The sequence below is a fragment of the Pipistrellus kuhlii genome, unplaced genomic scaffold (assembly GCF_014108245.1).
Source record: "Pipistrellus kuhlii isolate mPipKuh1 unplaced genomic scaffold, mPipKuh1.p scaffold_m20_p_2, whole genome shotgun sequence".
Lineage (NCBI taxonomy): Eukaryota > Metazoa > Chordata > Mammalia > Chiroptera > Vespertilionidae > Pipistrellus > Pipistrellus kuhlii.
The window spans coordinates 76855704-76867965 of record NW_023425515.1 but is presented as its reverse complement, the minus strand read 5'-3'; the positions used below and the strand labels follow the sequence as shown (position 1 = coordinate 76867965).

At 34.0% G+C, this 12262-nt stretch overlaps 1 pseudogene; it reads left to right on the top strand.

The window, feature by feature from the left end:
• Window positions 1-11559: 11559 nt before the first annotated feature.
• Window positions 11560-12034, top strand: LOC118724513 (annotated as a pseudogene).
• Window positions 12035-12262: the final 228 nt, after the last annotated feature.

Genomic DNA, 12262 nt, shown 5'->3' with positions numbered 1-12262 from the left:
GAGGTTTAATTTATTGATTTTTGAATATTTGGAGATAATTATTCTAGTTCAACTAGTAACTTATTTTTAATCCATTAAAGGCATGTTTTTCATTGATGAAAAAATCTCAACAATCTTTTGGATGGTCTTTGATTTCATGTAAAAATAAAAGATCATAATAAATCACCTATTTCATCTTGCTAAAGAAACACATATATTTTTTAGAAAAGTAACTGATTTTAAGATAAACTAAATTCCAGACAGTTCAAATATATTTTTACATATCTGAAAACAAAAAAAAAAATTTCTAAGTACATCTTTTGTTTTGTTTTTAAAAAAATAAGCATTTTATTAGCTGATCCTAAGTTTAAATTACATCTTTTAAAATCTGTGCTAAAGTCTTAGTTTTGATTATAAACAACTGCTAAATATAAAGGTAGATAATCTTAAAAATACATAATATAGACAGTGCAAAGCAATAAATACATTCAAATTTATGTCATTTTCCTCTGTTAAAAGGAGTTCTTTACAATACCCCTCCTAGAGTCGTTGATCAAATATTTTTCTTATAGGGTGATACTTGAGGGCAACCGCACCTTGTTGTTTCCATGATTATAAATGTAATAGCATCTGCACAAACTAGATGTAATCACGTCTTGAGCTCAGTGATGGGACAGTGTGCTGTCTTGGCTAATCTTTGTGAATGTATGCATGCTAACTTTACACAAGTCATTCTGAAATTCTGTGAGGAAACATTGTAAGTGCTTGTGCAAAATTTAATTTCAAGAGCTGCATATGCTGGTGTTATTGTTTAGAAGGCCTAAGTGTGATATCAGAATCTGAATTTGTTTACAACCATTGACACAACGATACTGGCACAGGTGTTCCCTGAATAATACTTTGAAAATTACTGCTTTTTAAAGATACAGCATACTGTCTTCCACAATTCCATCCCTGTATTCAATCAGGAGCTAATTTTTAGAACAATGTCCTCTTACGCTGCCTATTATTCTCATGTTTTTTTCATATGCCCAGGTTTTTGCATGAACTAAGGGAGACAGTCTTTGAGCACAGCACACAGCTGATTGACAACTGGTAATAGCGGAAGGTCAGTGCTAATTACTGTGCCTAATTTGCATGAAATGCTTTGAAAGATGGAAGCTAAAGTATCTATGGCACTTTCTGCCAACAAATTACCTGGCTGACAGGAGGGTGTCACTGCTCATCAGTGCTGATGGTGTATAAACTGGTACTTGTCCAATTAAGGGGAAGTGAAATATTGCCTCAGAGAGCTATCTTCCTGGGAATAATTACTACAGGTGTCAACAAGGCTGGAAAAAGAAGGGGGTCTATTTGCTGTTCTATGAGTAAAGGTTGAGAATAGTGAAAGGGCCAATGCTTACAATCATCAAAATCTCTATTCCACCTCTCAGTTTACTCTTTGTTACTGATTATATAAGAGCATGAGAAAGGGCTCAGAAAGCAGACATTGGTTAGGAGGTTAAGAACAAAATCCCTATTACTTAGTCCATGAGTTCCTGAGCCATGTCTAATATGAGGTTACTATTCTGAAATACTGTAATGTCACTGGGTAGATTTCAGGAACCAATACAGGGCGTAAGAACAAGAGGAATCATTAGGAAATAACTGGGTAAGGATTTATCAAGAAAATGGTATGTGGAATTGGAGCCCACATTTTCTGGGGTCCACCTATTTGGAGCTCCTAGGGCTTTGGTTTATGTCTCCACAAAGGTTTGCCAACTTCACTCACCAATTTGAAGCTGCTCTAAGTCCTTGCCTTCCCTCCTTGCTCCACTTGCTTCAGTGTTTCATGCTGGTTATATGCTATCCACACACAAAAACAAACATACCCCGGTTTTCACAAGCTTTTCCTTTGTAGCCACTGCCATCAAATAGCAGTTTGGAGCCCTCTCTTGGAGATGGGGAATATTTGAACATTTGTTAGGAGACAAATGAAGGCTGGAGCTAGTGAGCAGAGGCCTTTTCATCTGGTTTATGCAGCTCGGAGTTCACCACCATCATCAACACTGATCACTTCAGAGCTCTGTAGTTCTGTTCTGTGTTAACCCTCTCAGACCCCCATGGCCTCTGGGAGACCTGACCCTTACTTTGAGACACATTGAACTGGAAATAATAACTCCCATATGGGAGAAGAATACTTCAGCCCCATGAGCTTACCAAGCTTTGTTTTTTCTGACTGCTAAGAAAAGGAGAGTGTATTGGAAGCAATTCTCTCAGCTTATAGCTATTTTGATAGAGGTTCTATATTTAATAAAGGTTAAATCCATTGAAACTCTAAGTCAAAGGCACTTTTCATGGCCAACAATTTCACCTACTTTAGAAGCTGGTCTCTTCCCACTCGCCCCACGTCTACTCAAAGCGGAAAATGGGGACATTGGGTTTGTTTAATAGGCAAATAGGCCGTCCCCCAAAGAATATGAATAAGCATTCTCACTCTGAACTTGTACATCACTCTCATGTGTCTCTCTCCTCCACATAAAAGAAAGCTCTTTCCGTAATTGCAAGACTTAATTAGCCAGTGTGCACACAAAGGCTTCTTTTGTTCACCTATCAACAGGCTGCTTTCATTGATGGTTCTCTGACTCTCTGAAGACTATTCTTTTCCTGAGTTTAACACGAACTTCTATTTTCAGCTTTGGAGTCCTATGATATAAGTGTTCTGCATTCCATTCCATTCCCCGGCATCTCTGACTCTATTACAGATAGCTCCGCCATGGCTGATGGCGATCTGATCACCTTCCCAGAATGCTAGTCCCTATCTTCCGTGATACAGAAACAGATTTCTGGAAAAGCAGTGATGGCGTGGTAATTATGGTCCTCTAAATAGATGGTTTTATTCTAGTTACATTTTCCTGTTTTTAAGTCAGAGCTAGAGCAACAACAGGGAATGCGGGAATCATGAACACCTGAAAAATACAAGAAAGATGTGTTGGTAACTACACTGTACAAATTTAAGCAATATTTGTTTTCTGAATTAAAGGAAGGAAAGCACATTTTAGATTATTCCACAGATTTTTTTTTAAAAGCTTATATTTCTTATCAGCAAATCTATGGCAATCGCATCCTGAGTATTACCTGATCTTACTCTTTGAAATGACCTCCTTTTTCCTCTCTGCTTATGTCAATCCTAAGCTAACATTTCATGACACCTTTTATGTTGACATTTGAAAGGCTACTGTCCTAGAGACTGCACTTTCCCTTCTAGGTAATCAGCTTAAAATGTGCATATCTTTTGGAGTCTGACATCTATAGTTTTAGATTCATAGTATTTCTGCCACTAATGTACAACAAAATTCTTGGGATGTCAGTTGTTAGTGAAGAGGAAGTTCTCACCTTCTGGGAAGTAGTAATCCCTCCAGAAAAGGTACTTATTATCATGATTATTCACATCCAGTTGTAAATAATGCTTGTAATTTATATCCTTAAAGATGTATACCTATGATATTCAAAAGCATAGATTTCCATATAAAATAAAATAATTGAAAAAATCATAATTATTTTATAAAGCTTTCTGTTAAGTCTATTAAACACATATATTAGTTCACATTACTACAACATTTTAATTTGAAAGATAATGCAAGGTTCAGAGAATGATGTTTTTAAATCATGAACATTTAATTATTATAAACTTAAACCCAGTAATCTTAAGTTGTCATTAAACTTTACTACTATAAATTGGGATATTTTTCACCTGTTTCAGGAAAGAACAAAGTACTAACTCTTCAAAGTCTGCTAATGGAATATCAGTTCCAACACTTTCATGGGTATTAGATTGCAAAAGACTTTCATTTGGAGTCAAATACAATTATCCAGGGTGGTGTGACTTGTGTTTTTCTGCTATAATTCTCATATTTTGATATGGGTGGACAGTTATTTCCAAGATGGGAGAACAGAAAACTGGATAGAGAAACCCCTATTTCTCAATTAACTAGATAGAGAAACCCCTCTTTAAGGGAGCATCACATAAGATTAGAGTTGCATAGTGACTTCATTCTAATTCCCTATTGGCTTTTCTTAGTTGTGAAACTGTCTATAGCTTTTAGTCACTTAAGCAGCAGTTTTATCAAATACACAAAACATAGTTTGCTTACAACTCTTGCAATAAACAAACTAGTTTCACAACACTCAATAGATGTTTGTTTAATTTCACTATAGTACCTCTTCAATTCTTTGTGGGCTGCATACCCCTGCTTTTTTTTCTCTGCCACAACTACAAGAACACAGTCTATGTATCCTGTTTATCATAAATTTGCCAGTATGACCACTTTTTTGAAAAAGTATCTATTTTTCCAGTTAGAGGAAAGTCATTTCCTTGATATGCAAATATTTCTGCAGAAACAGATTTTGTTTACTGATAAACTTATTTCCACCTACAATTGACCCCATTTTATAACCAGCCATCTATACTTCATTTCTTCTTTTACAGCCTGACCTATGATATCATTGTACTCTATAAAATTACTTAGTTTATTGCAGAACAAACTCATTAAACCAACAATTAAATAAAACATGTGTCATTAAAACATTTTTATCATCATGAAAATGATAGTCTCAGGAAGAAATAAATCACCCACAACTAATAGTAAACAAATTGGTAACAGAGTTCTGTATTTGGGTCCAGATATTTTTCTATCAAGGTTAACTCTAGTTTTTACAGACCCATTAGGGATGACTTGCTTCACATACAAACCTCCTTAAAGCCTCAACTTGGTTATTTTTTTCTCCAGTATTTTCAATAATAAATATTTTTAAATATCAGCCATGCAGGGGGCAATGGGGTGAAGCATGTCATTGCTGTGGAGAGAGGAAGGTCACAGCAATATTCCTGACCTTAAAAGACCCTCAGTATAAGTCAATAGTTAAGGCATAAATCCTCTAGAACAGTGTTTTTCAACCTTTTTGGGGCAAAGGCACACTTGTTTCATGAAAAAAATCACGAGGCACACCACCATTAGAAAATGTTAAAAAATTTAACTCTGTGCCTATATTGACTATATATAAAGTAATTCTCTTGAATAGGAATCAAATAAACACAAAGAAAGTATTTTATAATTACTTTATTATGAAATATTAAGTAAACAAAATAGTGAAAAATTATAAAATTCTTGTCTTGTCTGCACCTACCGGCACACCAGGCAACATCTCTGCCGCGGAACAGCGGTTGAAAAACGCTGCTCTAGAATACCATAAATCATTTAAGAAACTTTATGATACATGTAAAAGGATTAATAACAACGTAAGAATACTGAGCACTGGCATGGTCAGAGAAAGAGCATGCTATGCTAACTCATATAATATGCAGACTTTAAACATCTCTGAAAATGTGTAGCAAAGGAAAAGAAACAATCACCCCAGGGCATTGTAAGAGAAGGGAACTGAAGTCTACTTTCTTAGATTGTTTGTTTATGCAATCATTTTCTTAAAAAGTTAATAGTTAATAAAATTATATTAAAATGTTATTATGTTAATTGGATTTAAAAGGTCTTTTTGGTATGAGGGAGATGCAATACTATAATTAAGTTAAAAGTATATTTTCCTTTGTATCTTGAAACTGTTTTCAAGCTTCTTTTTTTAATCTTAGAGTTTTAGCAGCCTATTATTAGTATAAACAAGTTTCAATAGAACTTTCTGTTGTCATAGCATGCTATTATAGACTGAATTGATTTAAGATGGTGAAAATACATTCATATTACATTAAATTTCACTTTAAATAAGGCAAACAAATCTACATTTTAACTTCACTAAGTAATCTAGAGAACATATTAAAATTTTTTAAAATAGATTTTATTGATTTCAGAGAGGAAAAGAGAGAAAGAGAGAGAGATAAACATCAATGCTCAGAGAAAATCATTGATCAGCTGCTTCATGCACACTGTGGATTGAGTCCACAACCAGGGCATGCGCCCTGACCAGGAATTGAACCCTGACCTCCACAGGTCAGTGCTCAATCACTGGACAACAATGGCTGGGGGGAAATATGAGATTTTAATGCTGTTTTGAATACTCAAATATTCAGTAAGAACAAGAAATTCTTTGCCTAAAATTGATTGGAATTAACAATGAAAAACAATCTTAAGAGCAGAAATATTACAAAGGGAATTTTCATCAGGTTAGTGCTGTCATCTATTTCTTAATTTTGTTTCATGAAAATCAACAAGGTTATTACTTAAATCTGCCTACATTGAATGACAAATAGTTAAATTTGAAAAACAGGTGTTTGGTTTTTTTTGTTTGTTTATTTGTTTTTCTATGAGTTATGACATATTTGATTTCTTGCTCCCCCTCCCCCTATTTTTTTCATATTTTATAAGAAAAGTATCATAACTCATTAATAACTGCAAGCAGATTCTAATGTAGTTCCAGTTCTTCAAACTCAAGTGTATCACCTTTGGGTGCACCTTTTACTTGTCCTGCTAACTTGAGTGGAGAAGGTCAGGATCTTTATGCTGTCCATTTTTATGCCTATCAAAATTTGTTCTCAGAACTTTTTTTTTAATCTGAAAAAAAAATTAAGAACATATAGTTTTTTAAAGAGGGTTGAATTTAACTTAAAGTGATCATTTAAAACTATGTTTTAGGGGATAAAGTTTTGTTTTTTATAGCCGGACTTCCCCAGCACCTATAACTACTTCATGTAGACAGTCACTTGCCTTACATAAGACTAATCCAGCAAGAAACTTGAAATAAATTTAGCTTTTTTTTTTGAAAAGTATGTAAACATTATATCACACAGTTCCTGATTAAACACTAATTCAGAAATAAGGCAAAGTAGATTGGCACAGGATTTTATTCTATCACATCAGTATAAATATATTTTCATTAGGTAAAATAACAACCAAATATTAATTCTAGATATATTTGTGAAATAAAATATTTTACTGAAAGCCTCTACAATGTAGTTTAAGATGTAATTTTAAATAGCAACTAGTATCAATGAAAACATGGTTTCTTATAGAAAATATTCCAGCAGTTCCCTAAATTTCTAAATCTCAAAAAGCTCACAGAAACAAAGACACAACTTTCTGGCTATATATTTGGGCAAGGGATGGGGAAAAGACTAAAATGATGCAGAAATAGTAAACCTAGTAGTGAAATGTTCAATAAGATAGGTTGATGATTCCTATAACTACATAATAATAATTTATATACTTGTTAAAAATATATTAAACATTTTCCTTACTTATTATTTCTTGCAAGTCCTCATTTGAATGAAGTCGTAAACATGTTATCCTTTTCTTTCATCATTAATTTAGAGTCATTTAGAGCATTTAAAAAACATGTGAGAGACATAGTATCCAGTTGAATGACATTTGGTCTAACACACAAATATAGCATATTTTTCAACTTGGAAAAAAATTAAAAGCGGTCTAATCCAAAACCTTGCATGATATCTCTGCAGTGCTGCACACAAGTGGCCTTTGATTCTCACAATAGTCTTTCTATGAAACTTGTGTGGTCTTTCTTAGGAAGCCAAACAGTGAGATAATGACAATAGCACTTATTATAAAGATCACATTTTTGATCACTATGTTTGCTGCCTCCAATTTGTGGTTTAAGTTTTCCTTTATTAAGAAAAACTGGCTGATGCAGACTCAGCTCCCCTCTCCTCCAATTTTCCATGGAACCATTGGCCACCACACACATTGCTGTCAACTTGTTCTGCTTCTTGTCAATTGCACACTGGACTGAAGAACTGGAGGCTGGCCTTGTACTAATTAAAAGGGCAGGCTTTTTTTTTAAAGTCCATACTGAGAAGTATAGGTGCCAAATACTAGCTTATGTAAAAATTATTTAAGGAGAAAGGGTAGGGATGGAAGAAATACAAAATATAATTTTTAATGTCTTTGAATTAGAATGTTGCATGAAATTTTTCAGGATGTTAAAGTCTTTACTGAATCAAGAAAGGGCTGAACTATGAGCTCACTTAGAATTGATAGTTTTAGAAAAATCCCAAAGACATAGAATTCCTCATGTGGATTTGACTAAGTAGCTCTGTTTTTCTGAAATAATTATAGTCTAATAAAGGTGATAAATTAATCAAAAGGACATTTATCTAGTTTGACAGAAATAATCAAGTATAAACCTGTAGTACATTCAAACTTTTCATAGCAGAATGATCTTTTAATATTATTAGTTATGGATGAAAAGTGCAATAAATAGACATTTCCTATTGAATAAATTGGCTTATGCTAAATATTGCTTAACATAGAGCTAGGGTCTTATGCACAAACAATGTTTTAAAATATTTATGGTTATAGAATGGTATGCAAGTCAAAATGTATGAGTACATAAATGATTAAGAGCCCATGAATTTATTAATTTTCTACATATATTACTTTATATATGTATATATGAATATTTATGATACAAATGGAAAATTATTTACAAGCATTATAAGGTTAGCCATCTCTTGATGATAATATTGGCAACATTTAATTCATTTCTATTATATATGATGTTTCTACTGGAAATGAATTGTTTATTAATAATTATAGGATGTTTTTAATTTTTTTTAAATTATGGATAACATTTTAAATATTAAGTAAACTAAACTGATACTAAAAGGATTATAAATTAAGTAATATCCACAGTAAGGAGAAAAAAGTCTATGAGTTCATATCTGAGCACTAATTTTAAAATGTTTAAAATTAGATAAGATCAGAACAGCAAAAAAAAAAAAAAAGGACTCCTCAGCCTTACTGTAGGTTAGGAGTACTGAGGAGATTAGTGGCAAGCGCTTTCTAATGTTTAGAAGAATGTGTAGTAGCTAAGATGCTAAAGTCAAAATTAATTTCAGTGAAAAACAAATTTTAAAAGAATTTTTATAATGTGCCATTTACTAGCACATTTGATGAAAACTTCTAGAAATACTCTAGCTAATATATTTTACTGAAAATACAAATTAATATTTATGTAACTTTTCCTTGTATTAATTTTAGCTAAAAAACTGAGAACAAAAACTTTAATAGATTATGTATGTACATTCTTGCATTCTTTGTTATTCAGTATTGTGCTCAGAATGAATTCTGATCAGATGAGTAATTGAATTACATGTGTTTTAAGCTATCTGATTAAGAATGAAATTCGTGATAGATCAAATAAACTATGAAAGTAGCAATGCTATTGTTGATAGTATATCAAATGAGATGAAAGAAAATATGGCAATAATTAATAGTGGAGTGGTTGAGACCACAATCTATTGAATTATCTATTATTCCAGACAGAATAAATATATGGCACATCAGGAAAAAATGTAGATATAATTATTTTTTAATTCCTGTAATTAAAATATAACTTTATGCACACACACACAAAAATAAAGTACAGTATGAATTCATGCCGATGTTGATGTATTTGAAAACCATATTAAATGTGTAGTTCCTAAAGTTGGGGGACATAACATTCTGTGCATGATTTTGCTTTCTTCATTTCCAATATGTAAATAATTTGATCCATTTTGAGTTTAATTTTGTGTATGGTATCAAATAGCAGTCTAATTTCATTCTTTTGCATGTAACTTTATAAAACAGAAAATGTTAACAAAATTAGTGGCATTTTTGTTAAGTAAAAATTTTAAAAATTAGTTGACTACAACTTAAAAGTAATAAAAATATTCTCAAGAAAAACAATCAGAGATTTACTGAGTATATGTTATCTAGAAGTATACAGTTTACTAGTAATTTGTCCCAAGCTTCCAAATAACAGAAAAGATAAATTGACTAACAAAGTGGAAACAAAAGCATAGATATATGGAACAGACTGACATCTGTCATAGAAGAGGGAGGAGGGGGCTGGATGAAAGAAGGCATTAGTCAAAGAATACATATGAATAACCCACAGACACAGGTAACAGTGCGGTGATGGTCAGAGGAAAGGGTGTAGGGTCTGGATGGAAGTGGGCAAAGGGGGAAAATGGATATCTGTAATAGCGTCAACAATAAAGAAAAAACAATTTTTAAAAAGATTTTCATTTCTGGAATGAACTCCACTTGGTAATAATCTATTACTCATTTGTTATATTGCTGATATTAATTTAAGGAGTTTTACATTGTTTTTGTTCCAAAGTTGCTGTTTTGCAGTGTCTTTGCATGCTTTTATTATACTAGCTTCAATTAAGTTGTCAAGAGTTTTTCTCTTCCATTTTCTGTAAGCATTTTTGCAGAATTTGTATTATTTCTATTTTAAATATTTGATAAATGTTCTATTTAAAGACATTGATCCTCAAGATTTCTCTGGGGGGAATATTTCATAAGACTTTTTTAGAGAAGTTCCAGTTAGGAAGGTACAGATCTCCAGTATATCCCCCACTCCCATACATGTATAGCCTTTCAAATTATCAACATCTTCCCCCCTAGCACTATCTGTTATCAATACAATTAAATAACCTGTATTGATACATCATAATCCTTCATAGTTTACATTAGGGTCACTCTTAATGTTGTACATTCTATGAGTTTGTACAATGATATGTATCTACCATTACCTTTTCATACAGAGTAATTTGATTTTGCCCTAAAATCCTCCTCTATACATCTTTTCCCTCCTCACTAGTCTCTGGAAACCAGTGATCTTTTTACTCTCTCCACAGTTCTGCCTTTTCCAGAATGCAATTTGGTTGTAATCATACAGTGTGCAGCCTTTTCAGATCTCTTCTGTCATTAAGGAATATGTAGTTAAAGTTCCTCCATGTCTGTTCAGGGCTTGATAACTCATTTCTTTTTAGCACTGAATAATATTCCATTATTTGGATGTACTATAGTTTGCTTTTCATTTTATCTACTGAAAGACATCTTGATTACTTGAAAGACATGACAATGATTATAAACATCCAGGTGAAAGGTTTTATGTGGACTCTGTTGATCAATCCTCTAGCTCACAGATTCTTTCTCAGCAATTATTTATTTCTGTTGCAGTGTTTTGTTTTGTTTTTATCTCTAGTACTTCCTTTGGGTTCTTTCTCAGGATTCCCATCTTCTGCTTACATTGCCCATCTGTGCTTGCATGCTGTTTACACTTTATCCATTAGAGCTGTTAGTATATTGATCGTAGTTGTTTTTACATTCTTGACCTGATAATTCCAACATCTTTGCCATGTCTGGTTCTGATGCTAGCAATGTTTCTTCAAATTGTATCTTCTGCCTCTTGATATGCCTTTCAAACTGTTCGATATCTGTGTATAATGTGACTTGTTTGATACCTGCTCATAACGTGGGAGAGGGAAGCATTCTATTGCCTCTCGGTTAGGTCTCAAGTCTGTCACTGAAACTGTAAACTTCACACGGGTTTCTCGGTATTTTCCCTTCCCCTTAGCCAGGACAGGATGGCTAGAGTGGACTGGAGTTGGGTATTTCCTTTCACCAAGTCATTGAAATCTAGTAAGATCTCAGCAGGTTAGTCTCTAGTTAGCTAGTTTCCGGTGAGGGCAGGCCTTGTGAGGCGCAGAGCGCTCTGGTGTGTGAGCTCATCCTAAGCCTCTCTGCGCCAGACCCCTGAGCGCCAGCCCAAGTCCCCCAGGGGCCCCACTTCCTCTCCAACACAATGAAAGAAACCATCATGATCCAAGAGAAACTGGCCACACTGCCGGCACAAGAGCACATTGGTTGGGGAAAGGAGCTGCTCATAGAAAAAAGACAGTGGTTCTCCAAACAGCTACCGCAGATGATACAAAGTTCAGTTCCTAAAGTTAGAGGGAAGCCATACATCTGGTATGGAAGAGGAAAATAAGTCCATAAGCCAAGGAACAGTGATCCCCTTCCTCAGCTCTAACGTCCAGGCCAGGCATCTCAGGCAGGAACACTTTCCACCACTGCAGGCCATGCTGAGACAAAGCAGCTGACAGAAATGCTGCCAGCGTGGAACGGACAGCCTGACTGTTCTCAGGAGACTGGTTGAAGCTGCCCAAACAATCTGGGGATGGAGCAGCACCATTTGCTGCTGGAGAGGAGGAGGAGGATGAAGTTCTAGATCTTGTGGAGAATTTTGATGAGGCTGCCAAGAATGAAGCAAACTGAACCGAGTCAACTTCTGAAGAAGATATCAAACTTGAAGACGTTTCTGGTAGCTGCTATTTTATAATATGACAGCGTTTTCAAATTTTTGTGTATGGATCTGATAAAATCTAATATTTTTCAACCCAACCTCCCTTGGACATTGCAGCTCATTTTTGGGTTTTGCTTATCCATAAATCATTCTTTGCAGCTAATTAAGATGAAGAAGCCTGGGAATAAAATTTGAACCAGGT